Source organism: Macrosteles quadrilineatus, unplaced genomic scaffold (assembly GCF_028750875.1).
Source record: "Macrosteles quadrilineatus isolate MER2022 unplaced genomic scaffold, UCM_ALF_1.0 Scaffold_9__3_contigs__length_116548681, whole genome shotgun sequence".
Classification (NCBI taxonomy): Eukaryota; Metazoa; Arthropoda; class Insecta; order Hemiptera; family Cicadellidae; genus Macrosteles; species Macrosteles quadrilineatus.
The window spans coordinates 33,500,193-33,527,467 of NW_026542602.1; the positions used below are offsets into that span (position 1 = coordinate 33,500,193).

The 27,275-nt window shown below is 30.4% G+C and overlaps 1 protein-coding gene across 5 annotated transcripts in view; it reads left to right on the forward strand.

Annotated features, from left to right (window-relative positions):
- The window catches only part of LOC129002321 (glutamate receptor ionotropic, NMDA 2B), a 679,287-nt gene that overhangs the window by 265,000 nt on the left and 387,012 nt on the right, over positions 1 to 27,275 (forward strand). For all 5 annotated transcript variants that reach the window (XM_054430034.1, XM_054430032.1, XM_054430035.1 and 2 more), the window contains exon 2: positions 13,711 to 13,737. The gene's annotated coding sequence lies outside the window, so the exon portion shown is untranslated. The remainder of the gene's footprint in view (positions 1 to 13,710; positions 13,738 to 27,275) is intronic.

Sequence of the window (27,275 nt, forward strand, 5' to 3'; positions counted from 1 at the left end):
AAGTTCCTCAAGACCCTCTTGATGAACAAATATGGATGATACGTTAATATACTTCGCATAAAAAACAACTTTGGTACTAACATTTAGACCGTTGCTAAACCAGTTATCTTCTAATTATTCTAAGTAATACGCTGGTTACGCTTGAGTAATAGTAATAATCATTATTTGTATTGTATTGTAGTATTCTTTAGCAGTATTTTAAATTACATACGATAATATTATAATATATTATATTATAATATAATGACATAGTATATTATAATAACCTTGATTTATCAATTTATCGTTGTTATGTATGTCAACAGTTATACTGATATTGAGTTTGATAATAACAAGTAATTTAATACTCAGCTAATCCATAAAAAACCCGATTCAGTAATTAGTTTGATATTATTAGTTAAGTACAGAAAAACTGAGAATTATAACAAAGTGAGAGGAACGTTTGGCCCCAATTGAGGTACAAACAAGTAGTTCTGCGCCAGGTGTTGTAAGCCTTTACTACCCACACAAAGGGTTTTGTCTGTTCTCTCTCATAGAGGTAAACCACAAGTTCAAAGAAGAGTACCTTTTATTTTTTATGATTACATAACATTTTACTGTTTACGAGCTATTCTGAATTTCTTATTCTGGACATTATTGAAAGTAAATAAGAAAGTGATTTAAATAGTATATTATTTATGTGATCAATTAAAATATAATTGTTTCTATACAAAAATATATATATAGGCTAATATATTATTTTGTTTTATACAACTTACATTTGTTTGCAAATCCCTCGCAGAAAATGTTTCCAAATTAATTATTGTAGCTGAAGAAATAGGTTCTTGTTTAACTATTTTTGTCACTTGTCAGATAATATGATTAAAGAAACTGACAGAAAATATAAATTTAATTGGAATGACAAAAACGTAAGTGTACAAAAATCAGGAATGAATTCAGTTGGTAACTATGACAACTTATTAAAATAAACAAAAACTCAAGTTATGGTATTTAAAAACAAATCATTGTCCAACTGGTTTTAAACAGTCTATTGGTACATTCACCACAGTAGCTATATGATTTACATTAACTGGTTCCCTTGAAGTTGAAACGTTATTATTGTACATAATATTTTACATACACATTTTAAATTTCATAAAAGGACATAGCTTATGCTATATTGTGAAATCATCAATTATTGTTTTAGTGCATTAACATTTTTCTTTTAAACATTAGTACTGCCCTTGCTTTTGCTTATATAGTAGCGGGAATTTTCTGAATACAAAGCTTGTTAAAATTAAATAATTCACTGTTCAGATAATAAACATAATCTTATCCTACATGATTTCACACCTTGAAGTAATCAGCTACCACTTATTCTCTCGTCCAAAAAGGTAAATTCAATCTTGATAAAGCAGTGGTTTGAGGTGAGCATCAGCTTATCTCTGCCCAGGATTGTTTCAAACCCCCCTTCTTGTTATCAAAACAACTTGGAACAAAACGAAGAATGAGTCTATTATGATATTACATTGTCAGAGGTTCCCTGTATTTCTGGAAACTGCATTAATATTATTGAAATATTTCAATTAATTTAAGGGGCAAGTAATGTTTTTGTATTGAACAAATAGTTCAAAGTTAAAGCCTTTGGTTCTTTTGAACTCATATCAATTGTACCATTTTATAGACGGCCAATCTTACTATTTATGTTTCTGATTGCAGGATTAGCCAATACGAATATAGTCAATACAATGATCTCTTATCGGTAAAATACGAGTATATTGGATCATGTACCATCTAAAATTTGAACATTTAATGCATTTGACATAAAAAAACAACAAAAATATTTTTTTTACGAGCAAATGTATAGTATTTCAACTTCTTTCAATAGGTTATTGGTATTAATTTGTCTAAATGGCATATGTTATGCTACAACCATGATGATACAGAAAATGACTTGTTGGTGGTATATCAACAACATTACTTGCTAGCTTTCACTGATCCTCCCATTTCAACCAAATGGCTTGTAATAACCGATAAAAGCTTTAAAAGATTGTAGCTCGTTATTCTTAGCCAGACAATGGAATTACTGCACCTTAACCAACGTTGTTTGTCTTCTTTGTATTGGTCTATTGATAACGACAAAAGCACGAAGTACTTACCAAAGTAAACTAGATGTCTAATCAAATAATCTTTACAAAGTATTTGTATTTATAAATTTTGTTTATAATATTATATCATATCAATACTTTTATGTTACTGATTTTTATTACGAAATAAAGAGTTTTGCTAATTATAATTAAATTGCTTCCGAAGGTAACGAACTTAAACAACAACAACCGTAAACGGCTTTTAGTGCAATAGTTTGGCATGAAATTGCCCATGGTTGAATAAATTCATATTCGAAATATGTTACATATTTTTTCACTTTTTTCCTTCCCAAATGCTTGGAACTTAATCACTATAGGTGGCGATAATAAGCCGGTTAAGTGTAAGAAAGGGCCATGTGGCCCTAACTTTGCCTGTTTAATTAAAATATTTTCATTTCATTCATCTTATTTCATTTTCAATAATCGTTTTGAAGTTAAATTGTCCTGTTAAATCATACACGTGATTATAATACAGTAAGCTTGAATTAGATTATTACACTCTTTTATATCTCCATTTATACTTAACTTAAAATACCTACATTGTATGGTCGCCATTTCAATGAAAAGTATTAATGTATTAATAAGTACAGGGTGATTACTGGGAAACGCATGTTTTTGACATTCGTAGTACATAAGGAATATCGTTCGGCGACGGCCAGTAGTTGTGTAGGGGGAAGTGTGCAGTTTCAATTTTTGCCAAGATGTGGGACCTTGAGCATCGTATGTTTGTTATGCGACGATATTACGCAAATGGTGAATCAGTCACTCAGACTCAGCGAGACTTTCATACACATTTTAACATTGCACGGCATGGCGCTACCCCTGATCGTAACACGATATTGCGTTGGAGACATAATGTAAAACTCAATTAGATCTCTGCTTAAGAGAAAACCTCCTGGACTGGCAAGGACAGTTAGTACCCCTGAGACAGTTGAAAGAATGCGCCTTGAAACAGCTCAGAGTCCTAGCCGCGACGGCAGAGCAGTGACAGTGAATCCACAACGGTACCTAGACATGTTGGAAGAATATTTCTTGCCGGAACTGCGCCATCAACGTGTCGAGATACGTAATGACGTATGGTTCCAACAAGATGGGGCAACAGTCCATACAGCTCGCATTAGAATGGAATTCCTTCGGCGAACATTACCTAAAAGAGTTATCCCACGTTTTGGTGGTGTCACTTGGCCGAGCGCTTACCAGGTCTTAAAATTCCAGATTTCTTTCTATGGGGATTTTTTAAATCTAGAGTTTACATAAAGAAACCAAAAACAATACAGGAACTTAAAGAAGCTATTCGCCAGGAAATCAACGCCCTTCCTAGAGATATGTTAGCAAATTCCGTAGAAAGTTTTAAGGAACGCCTTCAACGCTGTATCAAAGCAGAAGGCGACCCGTAAAATTATCAATGTTCTCTAACCACCACGTTAGAAATGTAATTTTTAAATGCTAAATTGCAAGTAATTTTATTCTGAAATTGCATATTGTGTACACTGTTTTTCCACTCATAAATACATTTTTTGCTCTGAATTACCTGAGTACTCGTTATTTGAAAAACATGCGTTTCTCGGTAATCACCCTGTATATGCATGAAAATAACTCAGAATAAAACAATATGAATGAATTAGAATTTTATTCGTATGAATTTTAGTAAACCTCCACATATTAATAAATCCATATATTGAATGCTCTCTGCCCTATCACTGAGGATACCTTTTTGACTTTTGCAAAAAAATTAATTTCTAATAAAGTAATAAATAATGGTCTACGAAAATCATATTACAGTACCTCTAATTACTAGTGACAAAAACTGTCCCAGCAATCATCGTCTCATAGGAAAGAATCATTTTTTCAGGAAATTTAAAATAAATCCTCAGAAAGTAAAGAGTGTTAAGAAACCCCTCTAAGAATTCAGTGAAAAATATGCACAGTCATATATGCCAAGCTATTTTCTCTTTAATATCTTCCAACAGAAACTTGAACAAAACTTTTAAGTGTAAATTATTTTCTTGATTTTCTAAATAAATATCCTACACCATGGCAGTCGTAGAGCTTAGAACCCAATAGTTGTGTTCTTAAATACCGAGTTCGATGCCACTGGTATTAAATGTTTATTGTGGCTATTTTTATGAAAAAATAACTACCCGGCAGTTCTAGACTACCTTTAGCCGTTACGCCTATCCAGAGTAGGACACTATTTCTAGCAAATCTTTTGCCAAAATGCGTATGCAGCTAATTAAAAAAGTATCAAATTTTATGTTAGTTGTTGTAAAAGGACTTAAATTGTGTAGAATGATAAAGAGAAAGGCGTATTAGGTACAATTTTTACTTAATACAAAAACACAACATAACTTTCCACAAAAAAACATTTGTTTTCCATGACAACCAACTTGTACAGAACACATGTGATACTAAAATTAACTATTCTCACAAATCATAATATGATTTGTTTTATTATTTTGAATAGATAATGTTGAATTTTTCTACATTATCTATTCAGATTATCTTATTCGTTAAAGTAATATAACTAGTTTGTCTTACAACTAAGTAATCTAGTAAAAGGTTATAACAAATTCCTAAAGACCTAATTCAAAAAATGGCGGGTTTGTTATTTTTCGTAAAAAAAAAACAATATACCTACAACATTATGCCAATTATTGTTACCTAAGTTTGAGTATGTTACAAGGCCCATTAACCAACGATAAGGCTCACCACGCAAACTTGAGTTGTTATAAACTTGAGTCATTCTTGTGTTGTGGAATGTGCCATCATCGAGATAAACAGCAAAATGTAATTTTAATATGTAATCTTAGACATGTTTCTTTAGCTATCGTTTTAAATCATTATCACAAAAGGTATTTTTTTGTAGAAATGTCTTTATTTTGAATGTATACTATAAGATATTATAGTGAAAGTATCTTTTAATTTAGTTTTTAATATCAAAGTAATCATTTTTTTATCTTTCGCTTACATAAATTAGGTTTGTGTTTTGTAAAATTTACTCAGACAAGACCTAATGGCCATAGGCTGGCTAATGTATAATTACCTTACAAACTTATTTTTATATGTAAACTGATCAAATGTGTGATGTGTTTTTAAAGGTACGGTTATATAAATTTGATGAAAACCTTAGTTGTAAGCCATTAATTTTCAAAGCAAAGCAAATAAATACATAAACCTAAAGGAGCATGCAATCTAGAAGTGAACTAACGCAATTCAGTGTATTTTTGTTATGAAGTGGTACAACGTTATACGTTAAAACCATATATTTTTGCACGATTTGGGTAAAATAGGGTCAAAATATTTATAACAAATGGCAATGCATTAGATTTCACATGATAAAAATTATATATTGTACAATGAGGTATATTATATAAAATCAATAATGTAAACATTATGTGACTTGTTTTTACTTAACTCGCCTAGTGTGGTTATGGGTAGATACTTTTTATTATTGATTTAATTTCACTTAAAACATTTTTAGGTTTTAGTTAAAAATACGTATTCTTGTTTATATTTACCAGATTTTTATTGGAATGAATAAGAATTAGTGTAGACTGAACGTGTTATTTCTCAAAACTAAAAGCAGCGAGTTATTACATAAAAACGTGTTTAGAATTATAATAGATATCCCGGTGTAGCACAAAATGCTAGAACCTCGCTTCCTTCTAAGTATTCCCTTTTAAATTTCATCTGTTCCCTTTTAGATTATATGTTATAGGAATAACTTGAGTTTGATTTATTTAACACCTTTTCAAAGTTTATGTAGTATCATTAAATTATTTTCATACTTAATAATGTTCTTTATCTAGCAGTAAAAGTTAAATATACAGGATGTCCTACGAAGAGGTTGTTATGTTTGAATAGATAATCCACAGATTCGAAGAAACTACAAACATGAAACCTTAGAGTTACAATAAAAATAGACCTAAAAGTACCACAAAATCTGTTTCGATTGTGATCAACAAAAACAAAATGGCAGGTCAACAAAATAACAACAACCTTTGCAAAAAAGTTTGCTTACGTGACTAAAAACTTTGATTTATATAGTCTTACATATGTTTGAATCATGGGTAATGAGTCTAACTCATTTCTTATAAATTTTACCACTACTTAACCTTATCAATTCCTTTTAAAATTGTAAAAAGTCAACCCTATTATAATATGAAACCAATTATGCAATCGTGTGTAATAAAACCAACTAAACAATTAATTACACATTTTGGACGGTAGAAAAAGAATAATTCTTTGCATCATAAAAAAAACAATTTGGAATTAAAAATTTAATTCCATTGTGCTTTACAAGCGATTTAGGAGCATGATTTGTTTGTTAAATATCTCATATTATCGGTTGAGAGTTGTTTTTCAGCTAGTGTAGACCAAAAACAGGAATAACTGCATTTTTAGTGTAGAATTTTTTTTTTTATTTATACCTCAGCATATAATTATGATTCGCGACTAACGGCTATTTAGGATTTCCATAAAGGCTTTTAAATATATCCATAACACTTTTAATAAAGTGCTATTTTACTCTGTAAATTACAACACAAGTTTGAATCGTATGTTCAAGCAACTGAGAAGATAATAAAGTGCTCAAAGTTATAAGAACTATTACAGCGAATGATCAATGAAGGCAAAGCAATACACTTTTATGCCTTCCTTCTTCCGTCATTTACACTTCGTCCAACCTTATAACCTATTATAACCTGTTATTAGAGTTTTAAGTTATAAGTAAAACTATAACTATCATGTTAAAGTATACAATTGTTAACATATAAAAATTCGATTGACATAATTGTAGTGATGATTTTAGATTTTTGTAAATAGCTCTCACAATTTTAGTTTATGACTTTCTATTACCGGTCAATATAGATCATTTTTTTAAATATTTGTATAGATTTATGTTGTTAGCAATTGGTATTATGTTCAGACATGTATAAGATATGCAATCAATTAATATAAATATGGCATACCTTTGCAGGTCATGCAAAATTGTTTCTAAATGAGTATCTTATCAAAAATCTACTTTTCATAGCATAACATTATCTTGTAGTTGGGATGGTACACAAGAAGTTGAAAGAAAATTTTAAATAAGACCATAGGTGGAGTAATACGTGACCTTAAAGATCTTTTTATAAAGAAAACAGGACCGTAAACCTGGCAGTAAAGTGTCCTTATTAGCTAAAACGTCAGTAGTTGTTAAACATTTGAAACTAGAACATTTTAAACAAAGCGAGTTTGCAACCTTATGTTATGCAAGCTATGAATACAAACTATAAAAAAACGATAATAGTCTAAGAACCAATTTTCGTTAGAAATATGTCTTAGGTAAAAGAAAAGGGTATATTAAATAACAATAATTAGGAACAGGATTAATTATTTTACACAATGGTTCTAAATGCGGTGTAAATGCTCAATACGAATTGTAGAGTCAACAGCATAGGCAAATCTGTATGTACACAGCTAAACAAAGACCATGTACAAGCTGTTTGGTACAATGGGCACCACATTGTACTCTATAGGTACTTTACTAGTTTGTTCGTTTGTTTCAGACGGTTTAAAAGAAAAAATCAGAAGAACAACGGTGGTAAATGACGTTCAAACATTAGAATACAACAACAATTTTAACACTACTAAAGTTCAAGTTGCAATTAAATTTTACGTTTCCTACACATTATTGTTCTAAAACGTATGGTTATTGATCTTTTTCAATTGGTCATGAAATAGTAAATGTCAAACAGCGAGCAAATTACATTAGTTTGTTTCATTAAATTTAATTCTAAGTTTTTTTTATAGCAAAAATGGTAGTCCCTCATATTATTAGATACAAGATACTATAACCAAAATATGACTAAACACTTCGGCCTTAATTATAATATTGCCTTTTAATAGTGAAAAATCCAATAATAGGTCTTTAGGAAAAGAAGCCAAATAAGTATATAAGAGAAATTTTAAAATACAACATATAAATGCCATGGTACAGATAGTCACCGAGTAAAAGCGACCAACTATTTTCATACAAAGAATTGCAGGTTCAAACGCAGCAACCGTAGAGTAAGTGAGGCGAGGGTTTACCTTTAACACGTCTTTCCATCCGTAGATATTGTTATTTCACCTGTGAGAATGAAACCTGCAACTTCATCCGTTCATTGAACAAAATTATTTGTTCACCAAGTAAACACATTATATTTATCTTGATAACTCAATATGTATACTGATAAAAAAGCAGTATCTACTTAATAGTTTCAATTTCTGTAATGCAACTCATTTACATGCAAGAAATTCTTCATATTGGCGTAGTCTTGTTAAGAATGAGTCACGTGAAGGAATATAATTTTGTATTTATTCTAACGTAAAATATATTGATGATTGAAGTACACCTTAAAAGCTGTCAATGTCCAACATAGACAATGCCAACCTAGGCAAATAGTTTTCGTAAATGATTTAAAAATGTTAATAATAATGTTTTTGGTTTAGCTGTGATCAGAAACAAGCTTTATTTTATAAACCTTTTAGCGAATTTCCCATATAGGGAATAAGCTATTACCGTAGTACTCATGGTAAGACCTGGACGCGGGACCGATTTTTTTTTTCGTTTTGAGGTCCCTAGAGGCGAAAAACACCATCCGTTCAAATTCATATATATATATATATATATATATATATATATATATATATATATATATATATATATTTATATATTTATATATTTATATATATATATATATATATATATATATGTCCGTCAGCACGATAACTCGAGCAAAAATGATCCGATTTTGATGAAAATTGGTACAAACGTGTAAAAGTACGTTTATTCGAACGAGTTCGCAATCCAGCATGATCGGACCATGGGAACGGGGGTTTACGGGGGGTTTTATGGGGTAAAAATAGGTTTTTCTAATTTTTGACCCAAAAAACATAAAATTTAGCAATTTCTTTCCAAACCATTTTGTAGAGCTTAAAAAAACAAATAATTTAGTATATTGAAGCGTTATTATGCGCCTAATGGTTACAGAGAAAATTCCAAAAAATTGTAAATTTAAAATTCCCATGTTATTCTTATGGAGAATAAGTAAACTGTTGTAGTTTGCTTGTTTGTGAACATATTTTGATCAAATTTGGAAAATGTTTTTATTTCTTACTAACTATTCACATTTTACAAAAAAAATCAGTTTTACCCTCCCTGATGCAGCAAACCTAAGTACTTGTTAAACTTATTCTATTTAAATCAAGAATAAATGTTATATTTTTAAGTAGACATTTCAGTGTAAATCCAATCAGTCAAATGGAAATTCGCTTAGTCTGCAGGTTTGCTGCGGCGGGGGTATATATATATATATATATGTGTCCGTCAGCACGATAACTCGAGCAAAAATGATCCGATTTTGATGAAATTTGGTACAAACGTGTAAACGTACGTTTATTCGAACGAGTTCGCGATCCAGCATGATCGGACCATGGGAACGGGGGTTTACGGGGGGTTTTATGGGGTAAAAATAGGTTTTTCCCATTTTTGACCCAAAAAACATAAAATTTAGCAATTTCTTTCCAAACCATTTTGTAGAGCTTAAAAAAACAAATAATTTAGTATATTGAAGCGTTATTATGCGCCTAATGGTTACGGAGAAAATACCAAAAAATTGTACACTTAAAATTCCCATGTTATTCTTATGGAGAATAAGTAAACTGTTGTAGTTTGCTTGTTTGTGAACAAATTTTGATCAAATTTGGAAAATGTTTTTATTTCTTACTAACTATTCACATTTTACACAAAAAAAAAACAGTTTTACCCTCCCTGATGCAGCAAACCTAAGTACTTGTTAAACTAATTCTATTTAAATCAAGAATAAATGTTATATTTTTAAGTACCGGTAGACATTTCAGTGTAAATCCAATCAGTCAAATGGAAATTCGCTTAGTCTGCAGGTTTGCTGCGGCGGGGGTATTTATGTAAGTGATAATTCAGTTAATTTTAAGGATTTGCATAGTTAAAAATATCTTAACGAACCCGAAAAAACCGAAATGTTTCATTAGTTGAAAATATTTTCTCATGTCTAAATATTTAGTTAAAAAACCTCAAAGAACCCACAAAACACCACTCTTGTGGCTGGTAAAAGATCACTACACCTGAATCAAAATCACTCGCTTGTACCTCAATTAACGTGTAGCATGGTTGTATATGCTTGGAGCAAATGTTTAACGTTAGGAAATTTGAATGATTGTTTGTATTCAAGAAACCACTAACTCTGAAATTAATTGTGATGTCCTCCTATATTTTGTCATGAGTTATAATAACTTTATAGTAATATTTTACCTGGTAAAGTATTAAATGAAAAGACAAAAAATTGGGTAAAAATTAATAACTTTAATTTAATAATACCTTAATTTAAATGAAGGTTAAAATATTAATGTTAGGTAATAGGATAATGTTAGGTAGGATAGGTTAATACTTTATTCTGAAATGGTGACCACACGATTGTAGGTATTTTAAGCCAGGTATGAATGGAGATGGGTGTAGGATGAGTGGCGTGATCGTGTAGTTTTGTTAGTGACTAAGGCCGGAAAGTTCCTTAGACACAGCTGTTAATTAATATCCCATACAGCCAATGGGACTACAATTAAGGGACCTACAGTTTATAGAGGAATCCGAACCACATATTGGCCTTTTTAAATTACTAATTGGTCTAATTATCAGGATAATAATTTATTTTAAGATAGTTCTACATTATATACAGTCGGTTTTAGTCATGTTTGACCACGTTTATACCTTCAAAAAGATTGCACATTGTCTTGTAATTATAGATGGTACACGGCATTTATTTTTGCAAAAAATCAAATAGTGGAATATAATAATATGAGCTTTACATTCAAAGAAATCTTTTATAATCTAACCATTATTATAAAACCATAATTTAATTTTTTAGATTTTAAGAGCTTTCACAATTATGAATTATATTACATGTTTGTATTTGATAATTGTGTAATTTGAACTAATATACCTTTGGTTTTGGTATCTAATAATCCCGTATTAAAAATATGTTAAATATTTTAAAGCTATTCCTTGGGGTTGGATTAGCAGGATTGTTATGTAGTCGTTGTGGGACCCACGTTGTGTCTGAACTCAATAGTGGACACATAACAGAATCCATCCTGTGGACTTAAGAATGAGGGATATAATGTTGAATGCAGTTCTAAATAAAATTAGCATACATGTTTACAGGAATAATATCATGAGAGTTCTTTGTTAAAAAGCAAGTTAGGTGTAAAGAACGTTTTAGTAATTCGGATTACATTTCATACATACCTACGAATTTAATCCGTAAATTTTATAATTTATATTTCTCGACGATGTTCAATTGAATTAATTAGTTGGAATCAGTAGCTAATCTTGGTACTAGCATGCTTGAAACCTGATCGGTGTATTTATAAACATTTCTACAAATAACTGTGATATTATTTTTAAATTTCCTAATTGAGGCTTTTATGGATATCTTTTTATAAATAACACTGTTGCTGGCACTTAACAATAATTGTGGTTAAGATTATTAAAACCATCTTATATCACCAATATAAGAAACCCACATAAGGTTTTAAATCAAATATCATATTTAAAAAAAATCATAAACAATGTTAGAGCATATGATAGTAAACCCATCAACTATCCTTGATCCCAAGTTGATGATGAAGTTTCTTACATTCTGAAACTTTCTCTTGTGAAACTTAACTTAGGAAGGAAACGAGGAAACTTTCATCAGCCAAGCTAGTGTTTGGAATTAGACTTTAAATGCCATCACACATATTATCCAACTTTATATAGCAAAATATCACAGAACTTATGTATACATATAAAACACACTAACACAAAAAAAATATATGAATGATTGTATGAAAAATAGAATAATAGGGCTACTATATATAAATAAAGATTAAACATTAATAAACTTAGTACCCTATATATAAATAAATAAAATTGTTTCATATATTGGATTATTCAATTTTGGAATTATTGTATTTAAAATATTTGATTTGTTATTTTTGTAGTTCATATAAATATTAATTTCTTCTTTAAAATTCAATTTTTCTCTGTCTTTTTCAATTTCTAATATTGTTAAGTTTTCTTCGATATTAGTAAACGTACCTATGTTTCGATTTTAGTAAATGATCTGCAAAATTTGATTTCATTGATGTTTTGTTCTTCGATTTATCTGCCTGTATATTTTCGTTGAATCTAACTTTAAAATTTCGATAGGTTTGTCTAAGGTAGTAGTTGTCACAGTAGGAACATTTAATTTTGTAGATACCAGATGCGTTGTATATGTTTGCTGTATTGTTTGTTGTAGGATTGTTGGTTTTATTGTGTATGATTTTAACAATGTTATTTTTTGTTCTGTAGCTTAATTTTACCGGGGTATGTTTGAATGTTTTCCTGATTGCTTAGTTAAAATTGTTGTTGTATGGGACGCACATGAATTTCTTTTCTTCTTTGTGTTTCGAATCGTTTTCTAAGTTTGATTTTAACTCATTATTATTAATTATTATTATTATTAATAATTGTAATTTATTAAGCATATATACTTAAAACATAAAGCTGTTTGATTTGTCATTTATAATTTAAAAAAATAATATTGTGTAATGTCATATAGTGCTAAAATGTTTATCAGATTATTATAAAAAGTGCATAGTAATAACCTTCATTAACATTTCGAACACTAAATGAGTAGTTATTTTATTTGTTCACCATTCTGTGAAGGCCATTGCCAATTGTCTTTGATAAATTAACAGATAAATCCTTTCCTCTTCTAAATTAAGTGTTTATCTTGGAATTTTACACACAAAGCCACCACACAAGTTTATAAATAACATTTTCAGACCATATTACGTTCATAAGAAAAGTGATTAATCAATTATACGAAAATAAGGGTTACAAATGGGGAAACTGTCTATTTCAAACATATAGATGGATTGAACTAACTGGTTCATTATATTGTGAAATTGATCAATTTAAAAACAACAGGCCAAAGTATTAGTGCATTTTTAAACCCATTACAATTAAACATACTTAAGATAAGTCACTAAAATTATTAACTATATTTCTGACATTGGTGTTTGTTTATCATTGCATTTTCATCCTTCTGATTGTAAATTTAGCTGCACTTTTCTTCGGTATAACTCTATCAATCACGTATAGAATGTATTCGTTGTATTTATTAACTGATCATAGTTTTGTTTCTTATATATTATGTAGTTTCTATTTGTCCTAAATTTACTAATTGTGTACAAGAAGTGGAGCTGTGCAACGCGTACCCATTAAATACAGCAATATATATATTTGTTTTGTATTCTATAGCAGATGAAAATCATCAGATAAGGTGGCGAAATGACATATAATGCCATAAAATACAGCCAACCTAATTTTGTACTAACAATATTTTAACGCATAGTGAATTTGTGATTAACAGTCAAGTGTATTTAGGTTCAATTTAGTTTCGACTAGATTTTGTATTTTTCAAAATCTTTTTATGAATCAAAATGATGCAGAAAATATATTTAATAAGCTACACTAATTCATTTGATTTTGTTCCAGATTTCTAAAAATATAGTCGAACAAGTGGTAAGTGATGGATTTAAGTATACTTTTACTAGGTACGCTTTGCAGTAGATATTGATTAGTATATCGTATGCCTACACTCCGAAAGACTATAAAACATATTTCTTTATAACATATACCCATATATTTGGATTTGGACACACAAACAATTACAATGCTGATCAAGAAGTTATTTAATAGGAAAGATAAACACTTTTTTATCTGGCATTGCACATAAAACATACAAAGTAAATAATTGCTATAATACGGTTAAAAAAGTGGTTTTGATGGGTTGTGCAAGAATCTGGTAGACTGTACCTTAATATTCGTAAATAAAAGTATAAGAATAATATGACCGAAAAGATTCTTTGTTTTAAAATTGTGTCATTTCCAATTCAATAGACTCAATCGTTTCAAAGAACTTTGAATGCTAAACTTTTCCTATTTCCTGTATCTTTAGCCGGGATTGAATCCAAAGAATATGAGCTAAAGCAGTAAATCCCTCTTTAACAGCAAAAGCTGGAAATGAAGTATTAAAATTTGGCATATTCATGATTCAACGATAAATAAATTATTGACCTAAGGATTGAAAAAGAGGTAGCCTATGCTAGTGATTAGTGATTATTAAATCCAATCCCCAGTAGAAACTTTGCAATTGCGTTATTTGTCTTATTATACCACTTGTATACATTTTTACATTTATATTGCTGTCTTCTGAAGGTTAGAATATCATCCACACACCTCTTCAGCACACTGTCCTTTGCTTTGTTGATAATTATTTTATATAACTAATGGTAGTTCTAGGACCAACAAATAATTATTACAATGGCACTATGCTTTTCTTAACTAAAATTTTTAACAACTGTTTTCATATTTTGTTAATACAATTCAAATAAAAAAAACATATTGATGTTATCATATCAATTAAAATGTTAAACAATATTTCTATTATGGTTTATTACGTTTAAACTGAGAATACTAGATTAATACAAACATTGTAGTTGTCATTACTTAAAACTATCAAATAACAATAACTAAGCAAAAACCTGCTAGGAATAAACTTACGAATTCTTTAAATTAAAATATCTAAATAAGTGTACACGTTTGTTTTTTTAAGCTTCCACAAAAGAATGGAAATGTTAACTCAAATCTGTTTATGTTCTCAATGTTTAACTGTGTTTTTTCCGTGAGGAATTCTAGAGAGGTCTAGAGGCCGTGTAGTAGACACAGGTCTAGGGTCAAAGACGTTAACCTCGACTGTGAGATTACAGAGGTGTCTTGCTGAGATAATCCTCCACCTGTATCTCAACCCTTATTATGGAATCTCTTGTGTAACAAATTAACGTCTGATCTGAAATAGTGAGTAAGAAAAGTCCTGGAACGGTTGAAAAAATATATAGTTTTAACCATTATAAAATAGGAGAATTTGGTACACTTATGATACTCATAAAATCCCATTTTTAAAGAACTTTCGTGTTATTTATTTTACATCATAAGGGAGACAGCCCAAAAAGGGAAGTAAAAATTCCTAATTGTAATCATAGGATAATGGGGAAATCGAAATATTAATAATAATAATAATAATATTAATAAGTAGAATAACTTCTTTATAATTGGAAAACGATTCAATAAACCTGACCTAATTAGTTTGACCATATTCACAAATATAGCATTTTGTAAGTTTGATCTTATGTTAAAATGTAAAAGCTTAAGATTTCAAATCAGTTTTTTGAAAAATCTTTGGTACCGTATATTTTATACTCTATTATTAAATTTTATATTAAAAATATTTTATACATCAATTACTGTTAAGTAGCGAAAACAACATTATTTAGTATGTGTAAGTTTATTTATTAGTTAAGAGCTAAGCAAATAGAAAATGAGTTTGTTATGAATAAAATTATATCATATTGACGTCGGTTACACAGAACATTTAGTAAAGAATTCTATTTGCTGTATTTATAATCTCTAGAGACAGTACTTAATTAACACTATTACACTCTTATCAAACCGTTATGTAAAAATAAAAAATAAAAACATAAAATAAATATAAAAACAATTCTTGGGCGTAAACAAAAAATAACAGAAATTATGCTAAACATACTATTTAGTATAGTGCGCCTTTATAATGGATTCATATAATAAAGATGCAGTTTAGCAAAGTATAATTTTCTGATACATGATCTAAATATCTATGTGTATAAAGTCCGATAATATGGATTATTTTTAATGGTTTAGACTTTTGAATCGTATGATCATAGAGAAGTAAGTATGACATAAAGTTAGAAATCAGAAGGATTATTAAGTATATTGCTAAGGAGGAAAAATAGTATATTAAACCAGCAACCAAATACATCTGAAATATATTAGTACATCTTAAAATAGCTAGCAGTACTTGATTTATTTAACAATAAACCAACTTTCAACTCAACATTGATGACACAATTAATTTGTATGTGAAACTCATGTGGAAATAAGGTATTTGATCAAATCTGTTGGTCGCCTTATAGCATTTGTCCAATGAACCGGTTAATTAAAGTAGCATTAAAAACATTTTCGCTTGCATAAATATAGCTTACTTAATTTCTAACCTATAAATTGGGAGCGAGCTGGTCTAAAGGTTAGAACGTGGAGCTTCAGTTCCTGACGTCCCAGGTTTAAATCCAACTAAATCACCAATGGCTTTTATCTAAGTGATAGTGCTGCTTCCTCTAGGTTTAGCCTTGAGTTATGTAAAAAACATATTCTGGGCTCGTCAAAAAAAACCTTTAAAATGTAAAACATTAATGGTACATAAAATATTGGTTTTTTATTACATAAAATGGTTTAAGTGGTACAGTACGAAACCTTTGTTAATTTGAGAAAATGTAAATCACGGTACATATTGTTAATACCATCTAAGCCACAGACAACGCCGTGTTTTACAAATAAAGCTTTGGTAAAAGAAGGCTTACACAAACAAAACTTGATTTCCTCCGAGAGAGGCTTCTATACTAACCCAGCTCTTAGTCTCTAAGCGCTTTTCATTGCTTTTGATTCAGCCGTAGTTTAATTATACCACCTTTTTTAGAAAGGATATTATTTAGATAATATCCTTTAACAAAGGAACAAAACCATATTTATGGATACAATGCATTTTTTAACAATACTAAACATGATAATGGTATGGAAGGATTATGGACTTTATTATTTGAATCTGTAGATACTCATAGATATAAACTATAAACCCTGGTAGCCATACCTTTAGTTAATTTTTTATTTAAGTACGGAATACGTAAACAGACTAATTTTGGATCTGGTCATTCAATGAGGTTATTTTATTTAAAATTGTACACAGCAGGGGTTCATTTTAACATAATTATATTATTCATAGACATATTAATGCATTTAAGTTTAAGAAAGAATGACAATGTATTATAAGAAAAAGGTTTTCTGGTTTACTAAAGAGACATTTCTCAGTTTAATGGAGTGTAAAGACGTGTAAAAAGAATATTTCTATAATCCTATATTTATTGTACGTGTGTTAGTAACTAACATGGCATATGTGTGTACCTAAGTTAAAATCTACTAGGAACTAACACATATATATACTAAAGAACGAGTGAAAGAATTTTTCAATACGAAAGTTAACGTTAGGAATCATATACAGGGAGCACTTAAAATGTTCTGGCTTCGTATATTACTATTTTAATTCTTTTTACTATATCCATTTAGAAGAGCTAATTGTAGTCATTTTTAGAACAACCTAATAACTTTTATAACACAAATATATTTATTTATTGATACAACAAAAAAAGAGTTTAAAAATAAAATTTTATAAAAGGTTTGACAACGAAAAACACTATTATCGTGTAACACAAGTTCATTTAATCTCATAACTATAACCGCCATTGTGATTTTTTTCAGTTTTATAGGAATATACTTTACCCTCTACTTCCTCTCTCAAAAGCAACTGTTCACTTTCTCCCTTTCATTTGACAACTTCTTGTTTTATAGATATATTTTATACCTTTTCTTCAATGCTTATTTGAGTTGTAATTGTTTCTGTTACAAATATTTATATGGGGAAATTTAAAATGTGTTTTAATAAATAGTTGCAGTTTATTTATTTTTCTATTTTTTTTTGTTTTTATTTAACAAAGCAGACATGCAAAAAAAAAAATAATGTCACATTTTGATCAATAATTTATTACATGACAGTAATTTACTCTACTCTAATAGTAATTTGCTCATTAAGTATGTTAATTAACAATAAAGTACTTTCATTTTAGAATTTCAATATATAAAAAAAAAACTTATTTTTACATTTGTAAGTCAAAACTCTGATTCCATGGTAAAGTTGAGACCCAGGTTGGTAGGCGACGGTCAAGGGTCGAAGACATTAACCTCGAATCTGAGATTAGGGAAGCGTCGTGCTGAGATAAGCCCCTTGATCTCACCATTTCAATCCTCAAAGCTGTTAGGGTTAAAACAAAGTCAGGAAAATATTCGTCGACGCTTGTTTGATTTAATTTGATATAGTAATCAAAAATGTAACCATAACAATTATTTGTTATCATTTTAAATATTTGTTTAGGTTTTCCTTAGAAATATCTTTGGGTACGTTCAGAAAACATAATGTGTTTCAGCTGCAAAATAGATTGTTTATGCTCATACTGAATTTTTAGTCCTAATACTCGTATAGCTTAAGAGACTCTTTTCATATAATGTAAGGCTACTGAAGAAGAAAACATGTGTTGGCAACTGGTGTTGGAAGATAATTAAAACGTGTATACGAAACCATAAAACTTTGCAAAAGCAATGTTAATAATAGTTTTTAAGATTGATAAGATTTTACTAAAAAAAAGAGATAAAATACAGTAGATGGGTTTTAAGAAGTGATTTAATGTAAACAAGTAATATAAACAGATCATAACAATTAATTAAATATATGTTTTTATCTTCAAATGGCAGGCAGTAGAGACATACATATACAGATACATTGAGTACTTCTAACATACTGCAACTACCTGAGCACAATGAATAGATCCATATTACATTACTTGTGTGTCTAATATGTTTTATATTGCTCAATAATTTAAATGGATTATAGTTGTTTATTATACATTGGTTTTGGTGAATCGTAATAATATGATACAATTTAATTGATTGCAAAATTTTGTATATGTAATATATGATTGATAAATAAATAAGAAAGTCGTTGCTGTCGTAATAAGACGATTAGATTATGAGATTTCAGGACAAGCTACCAAAGAGAGGGTTGTTTACAGACGCCAGATTAAGAATGTTGATTAAACGTAAAACTATTGTTTTACACTTTTGAGGATTTTGATGTAATTGTCACTTGCTTCACTAGCAGAAATTTCCGTGTCACTACTTTATTCAAATATAAAAAAATATTTATGTACCACAAACAAACATTACGCTGATTATGGGCATATTTTTATGATACGTTCTAAAAGTAGCATCTACCAAGATACCTGATGAAGAAATGAATTAAGAGACTAATTTTGGATCTGGTCATTCAATGAGATTATTTTATTTAAAATTGTGCACAGCAGGGGTTCATCTTTATATAAATATCTTACGCGTTGACATACTTAATGCATTTAAGTTTAAGAAAGAATGAAAATTTATTTATATTTATTCATATGGATAGGGTAACTCTTTCTTTTATGTCCCAAATAAACGTGTTTTACACTGAACCAAGATCAGATTTTGCTCAAATTTTACCAAATCTAAGAACTTATATAAGTTTGTATACATTATATAATGCATATATTCTAAATGGATGAATTTATTTATTTTATACTAGCTGCTATACCCGTGCCTTGCAACGAGGTCAGTATACAAACGGGACACTGTTGGTTCTTTGAAAATGACTTAAATATGATTTAAATCCTACAATTTAATTCAGAAACGAAATTGAACAACATTACTGAACTTGATAATAGTATGTTTTTGTTAACTCAGACTGCAAATAGACTTATTTAGGCTACATAGGATACAAAATTAATTATATATGTTAAGTTATAATCTAAAAAAAAATGTTGCATGGTTTGTATTGTAAACGAAAAGCTATCACAATGGTTCCAATCATGTCTAGTGTATTTTCTAATATAATTTTGTAAAACTATAATCAGGCAAATGGAAATACACATAGTCTGCAGGTTTGCTGAGGCAGTGGTTTTATTTAATACAAAAATATATCTAAAAAATAATACTCATAAACTTAGGGTAGGAGCTTAGGTTGATATGGCAATGATTATGGAATTTTAATTATTTCTTATGTCCTTGAATAACATATTTTACAAGGAATTATTCCATTTAATATATTATTACAACATTTAACAAATAATAGATTGCACTCAATATGGATTATAAACATAAACAAATGAAGTAACTGAAGGAATCCTATAATAATGAAATGACATTAACGTTATGATTTGACAGCTCCATTTATTTAAGTAATGTTAAATAATGTTTCAATTCGGGCGAGTGAAATCATTATCATATATTTATGATCCATACCCTTTCTGTTTTAATATTCGTTAATCTGTTCATCACCTGGCTGCTTTAGACCAAACAGAGCCCATCTCCTAGCCCCTAGTCCATCGCAGTCCAGAATAATGTGTTTTGCAGTCTCATCGGACTGGTTGCAAAGTTGACACTCCTGCTTGTCCTTGACAATTCCTAGAGTGTGGAGATGTTTCCTGAAATAGCCGTGTCCAGTGATAAGAGCAAGTACCTGCTTGACCTGCCCTCTCCCCAGATTTAGCAGCCAGCGAGTGAAGAGGGTGCTAGGTTCTGAGAGCAGTTTTTTGCCAAGTGATTGTCCAGGATAATTACGCCAACGCTAAAGATGTTGTCCCCTGGACCATTTGTTGATTACATGTTTAGCGGCCGCTTTGCTGATGCCACAAAATGGCTCAGGTCCAAAGAGTGGCATGCTCGCACCTTTTTTTGCCAGCTTGTCTGCACTGAGTGTGGAGATGTTTCCTGAAATGGCCGTGTCCAGTGATAAGTCCTGCTTGACCTGCCCTCTATTATGTAGCGGGAATAGGTCTTTGTATTTTTGGAGCTGTAGCTTTATTTGTGTTAATTTGAGCACAGTCCGTTTAGTGGTTTTTGAGTTGATCTCAAACAAACACACATACAGACAGACAGACACCAACTTTTCTTTATAATAGTAATAGAGTTTTACGACTGTATAAACAAACATTTGTTAGTAACTACTTGCGTATGTAGAGGTGAAAAAATGTGTAAATCAAATAAGAGAAAAGTATGAACTAAAGTAATTTTAAAGAAGAATATTTTGTCCAGAAGACCAGCAAGGGCTGGGTCAAAAAGATAATACAGGAACAACTAACTTGTTGGGTTAAGCAGTCCGTAAACTAGATTAACTGGAGTGTATCGAGCTGATATTAGGGTCTTAGCACAACGATCTTGGAAAGTAAAGCTATTTTTACTTTACCACATAGTTTATGTTATTGCCATATAATGAATGAAATCAATATGCCAATCGATATGTGTGTACATTTTTTATTTTTGGTAAAAAAATGTATAATGCATTATAGTGTATTAGATACAATGTATTCTAAGAACATTTAAAATATATTTATCTATATAAGATGAATTCTCTAATTTATGCAAACTAAATTATCGCTATAAAATCTCCAAGAGTTCAGAATCTGTTTTATTTATATAATATATTATAAATCATCATACCTTTTTTATGGTTAACGTCTAAGACTAATCGTAGGCAGAAAAAATGTTAATAAAAAAATCAATCAATATTTCAATGACAAATTGCCACTTTCATTTTATATTAATGAGAGTAGATGAGTAGATATATTAATCTCAGTACATATATTGGTGTCATAGTGTTAAGTGTTAAAATTCTATAGGTAAATTTTCTGATTGCGTGTCAGTGTGTATACAGTATGAACAGGAGAAAAATAACCTCGCTTCAGAAAACCTGCAAGCCAAGTAAATAAATGCTGTTGTATTTTCTCTTAAATATCTCCTGAAAACGTTCATATCTATTCCGTATGGAAATTATATATTTTAAACGAGTACTTATGATTACTGCTAAACTAGCTTAGTACGAAGTAAAACTTCAACAAAATTGGCAAATTAAAAGTCCCTTGAAATTAAAATACATTTCATTAAATAGAATATAAATCATATTGCTGTTTCACATATTATGCTGTTAGAAATCTTTGAGTTTTTACTAAGTAAATATTTTTGAAAAACACTTTAAAAAAATTTGTGTTCTCGTGATATTATTTTAATATTGCATTTTAATAATAAGATTAAAGATATTTGCATTTTTATGGAAAAATATAGGATATGCAAAATAATACAAAATTTTTTACATAAAAAGATGCAATTTTGAAACTACTGGTAATAAAAGTATTCACATTCCGATTGCACCAAAACTTTTGTAAAGATCCCATAATGTATTTATAATTTGAAATATGTTTGTATTTGCAAATTGTGAGACTTTAACAACTGAAACTCAGGTTTAGTTTTTTTTCGAACGTTTAATCTATTTTAAGATTTAGGGTTTGATTGGTGGAAGAAATGTTCATTTCATCACTGTTAGACCAATGGTTTGTCTGAAAACAATAGTTGACACCTAGTGAGTGCTTTCTTCTGTATGTTAAACTAAAGGAATGATGTTTTGGCCTCTGAGGACCTCAAAAAGTAAAGTAAATCAGTCCCAGGTTAAGTCCTTAAGGCCTACGGTACACACGTAGTAATTATATCACCCCCGCTAAAAACCATGACCAGTCAGTACCCAATTTCCCAGCTTATCTGTTTTGCACATTATAAAAGTGTCTTTGAGTAGGTAAAGTTCGTTATTTCATTGCTTTCAATTGAAGTGATGTACTCGTATTTAAATATTACAGTATTTTTATTACTGAGCGTACATTTTTAATTAAGCTTGGTTTCAGTGGGAAAATGAGAAATGAATCCCCAATTGGATTTTAGTCATGATTTAAAGCCAACATCTGTTCTCCACAGATAGCGATTTAATTAAAACGTCAACTAAATTAACTTGCACAACTTTAATAAGGTAGACGAAGAACTTTTAGTAAAAGTTACTCAAATAATACTGACATTTTTGTAGAAAAATCCTTAAAGAAGAATTAACACAATATTTTATTTCAAATTTAAGTTTACAGTTTTTTTTTATATTTTAAAATTTAATCTTCTATTTTTTTATTGTAACTGAAATATAATATATTTCGTAGAAAGTGTATTTAAACACTTTTATAGTTATTTCTATAATTTCTGAGTTTGTCATGTTTTTCATTGTTACTTATATATAGAATATTATTTAACTATAAATAATGCAAAATTGTAATTAATTGTAATTTGATATGACAGAAAATATACTCAAAACCCCTACGGTAGAATACCATGAAAACTCATAAGCAAGTATAAAAGGTTTAATTTAACAGTGTAATTTACCTGTATCCAGGTAAATGAAACCTGTTATATTTGCATTATCCTTAACCAGTGGCTAATCCATCATAAGCAATAATGATATAGTTCTCTTTTCAGTGAAAAGTTATATAACTTTTATATTTAGAGTCAATGGAAAAAATACAGAAGCCAATTATGAATTTTTTTATTGTGTATAAAGAATATAATACGTACTAGAATACACAATTATGTTTTGGTTATTTATGTAAATGTTTATAAAAAAATAACAGCAAACCATATATTTCAAAAAGAGTAACGTGTAATACCTTTTAATGTTATTATAATCCGTGATTAATTATTTAATGATTTCGTACATGGATTAGTTGTATAATGCAGATATAAGTAAAGGTAGTATCAAACTAAGTAATAAACATGCAACGATATTTTGCTAGCAAGGATATTGTACAATGTCGAGTGTCCAACATTGTTTGTATTAAAAAACTGCATGAAATCATATAAAAAATGAAACTTTATTTAACTTATGACTTGCTTGTAAAACTTTAAAAAATACAATACCTACTGTTTTTGTTTGTGTTTTTACAAATATAAATTCAATCATATGTTAATTTACAAACAGTCTGTTAGGAGATTGAACATGCCGCCCACCTTGAAAGTACCACTTTCAACAAAATACAAAAAATAAACTATTTACAAAAAATGTCTTATTGATTGTCTTTGGCCTTTTCAATTTTCAATTGGTAATACACACAGGCGATTTACAGATCTCTTGAATGTTCCTGTAGAGGTTCGCACTGTAGCCACTCTAGTTTTTCCATCAAGTCCAGGATGAACATCTTCAACAATAGCAGTAATCCATTTTAAAGGTGGTAGATTGTCATCTTTGATTATGACTAGTTGACCAGGTTTGATATTATTGGCAGTCGTGAACCACTTTTGCCTTTGTTGTAATTGAGAGAGGTATTCCTTGGACCAACGGCGCCAGAAGTGTTGCATAAGCTGTTGTAATCGTTGCCACTGTGATAGACGATTTTCTGGCTTAAATGTATAATCTGGATCTGGTAAACTTGTAAGTGCTTTCCCAATTAAGAAGTGACCAGGTGTTAGAGGAAGGGGATCTTTAGGATCATATGACAGAGGAGTTATAGGTCTTGAATTCAGGCACGCCTCTATCATTGTAAGCACAGTATACATGTCTTCAAATGTGAGATTGGCGTTTCCCACAACCTTCCTTAAATGCTGCTTTACGGACTTAACTGCGGATTCCCAAAGCCCTCCAAAATGGGGTGAATTTGGAGGCGAGAAATGCCATTTGATGCCTTGAAAAGATGTAGCATTTATGATTTGTTCTTGATGATCATTACTTTTAAGAAGGGAGTAAAGTTCCTTTATTTCGTTATTGGCTCCAACAAAGTTTGTTCCGTTATCGGAATATATGTGGTTACATAAGCGCTTGAATGCTGCTAAAAAGCCGTCAGTTGTTAAGTTGGATACTAATTCCAAATGAATAGCCTTTGTGGTAAAGCAAACAAAGACTGCAATGTAGCCCTTAATTAATGAAAACTTTCGAAGGCGGTTTGACCGTAAATATATCGGTCCGCAATAATCAACTCCTGTAATCTCAAAAGGCTGTGATGGATTCGTTCGATGTGCAGGTAAGTTTCCCATTTCAGGTTGTGTGCATTTCGGCTTTGTTTTAAAACATGGTATGCACTTATGGATGATTTTCCTTATAATGTTCTTGGCATTTAGTGGCCAATATTGTTGTCTTATGATGTATAGAAGTGTTTGAGGACCCACATGGAGATTGCGAATATGTTCATTTTCAATTATTAAATGAGTGAAATAGGATTTAGCAGGCAATACAATTTGGTGTTTTTGACTTTGATCTAACTTTGCGTTGACTAGTCGACCGCCTACTCGAATGATTCCTTCATCATCCTTAAATGGATGAAGTGTTATTAGTTTGCTTTTCTTGTGAATTTGTTTTGAGTTTGACAATGATTGTAGTTCTTGAGGAAAGAAACGTTTCTGTTCATGTTTTATCCAATGCTTAAGACTGTGGTTTAATTCATCGTGTGTTAGAGGTCCTGCAATCTTTGAATCTTGAGTTTTACAATTTTTTATAAATCTCAAACAATATGCGGTGACACGAATCAGTTTCTGTAACTTGGAAAACTTCTTCAGTACATAGTCATTATCTGTTTGTTTTTCATTTGATTGAACTATTGCAGCAGAAACTGTGGACTTTCTTCTTTCTGGAATGTCAGTTGAAGGTGTTATGGAAGTAATTGGCCAGTTGCAAGGTTCTAACGATAACCAATATGGCCCTGAATTCCACAAATCAGATCTTATGATTTCGTCGACTGTTAAACCTCTGGATACGAGATCTGCGGGGTTGTCTTGACTTGGCACATGTCTCCAATCTTTATAATCACTTAGATCCTGGATCTTTGCAATACGATTTGCAATGAATGTTTTCCAGCATGCTGCTTCTGCATTTAACCAGGATAAAACAATTGTAGAGTCCGTCCAGTATGTAACCCTTTCAATATGTTTGTTGATAAGAGCGGTTTTGACATTTGACATTAACTCAGTTAGGAGTAGAGCTCCACATAATTCCAATCTTGGAAGTGACTGTGTTTTCAGTGGTGTTACACGAGATTTTGAACAGAGAAGAGTAGTTTTAGCAGTTCCATCGCTTAGTTCGTGTCTCAAGTAAATTGCTGCTCCATATGCCTTTTCAGAAGCATCTGAAAAACCATGAAGTTCAAAAGTTCCCTCTGTTTGGATCAATCTTACACATCTTGATACATTAAAATTGCTGAGCAAAGTTAAATCCTGTTTGAATTGTAGCCATCTCTTGTGTAATTGTTCTGGGAGTACATCGTCCCATTTCATATTTTGTTTCCACAGGTCTTGCATGAGTATTTTAGCATTTATTATAATTGGAGAAATGATTCCTAAAGGATCAAACAGTTTTGCTATGTCTGAGAGCACAGTTCGCTTTGTTACACTTGTAGAAGCTGCCTTATTGTCTGTTGATAACATGTACTTGTACTTTATTTTGTCAGATTCTGCATCCCAAAAAATGCCTAAGGTCTTGATTGTGCTATCATTAGAGTTGGGAAGTTTATGTGCTTTTCTTTCCACCATATCATCTGGAAGCTCTGCTAAAAGTGCGTTACTGTTGCTGTTAAACTTTCGCAAATTGAAGCCACCACACTTTAACATACCGACCAGTTGATCTCTTAATACCCTTGCTTCATTAATGTCGTCTGTTCCTGTCAATACATCATCCACATAAAAGTCTTTCATCACTACATTGGAAGCTTGTGGATATTGTGATCTTTCATCTTGAGCCAATTGTTGAATAGTTTTGATTGCTAAGTAAGGAGCACATGCTGTTCCATACGTAACTGTATTGAGCCTGTAAATGAGGACAGGTTTTGAGTTGTCTTCTCTCCAAAGGATTCTTAGCATGTCTCGTTGACTTGGATGGATCCAGATTTGTCGATACATCTTCTCTATGTCTGCTGTCAGAACGTAAGTGTGAATCCTGAATCTCAATAGGATAGAAAATAAATCATCTTGAAGAGTCGGACCAACCATAAGCGAGTCATTCAGAGATATCCCTGTTGTAGTTTTTGCTGGAGCATCGAAAACTACTCTTAATTTAGTTGTTGAACTGGCTTCCTTAATAACTGGATGGTGGGGTAAATAATACACTGGTTTGTCAGTTTCATTTGCAGTAACCTTTTCCATGTGTCCAAGTTCCTCATATTCATGCATGAAGGATTTGTATTGTTTTTGCAGTTCACTGTTATTTTTTAATCGTCTTTCAACTTGATAAAATCGTTTGATTGCTAATTCTTTGGAATCTCCTAGGGAACTTGGATCTTGCTTCAGAGGCATTTTGACAGTGTAGCGCCCATCATCGCCTCTTTGAACTGAATTGTCATACATTTCTTCACATAGTTTATTTTCTGATGTCATTGTCGCCTTTTTTATAGGTTCTTCTTCAATTTTCCAGAATGCTTGAATATTCTTATCAAGGCTTTCCAGTGTAGTTAGATGACAAGACGTTTCAGTTGATGACTTTTGATGGT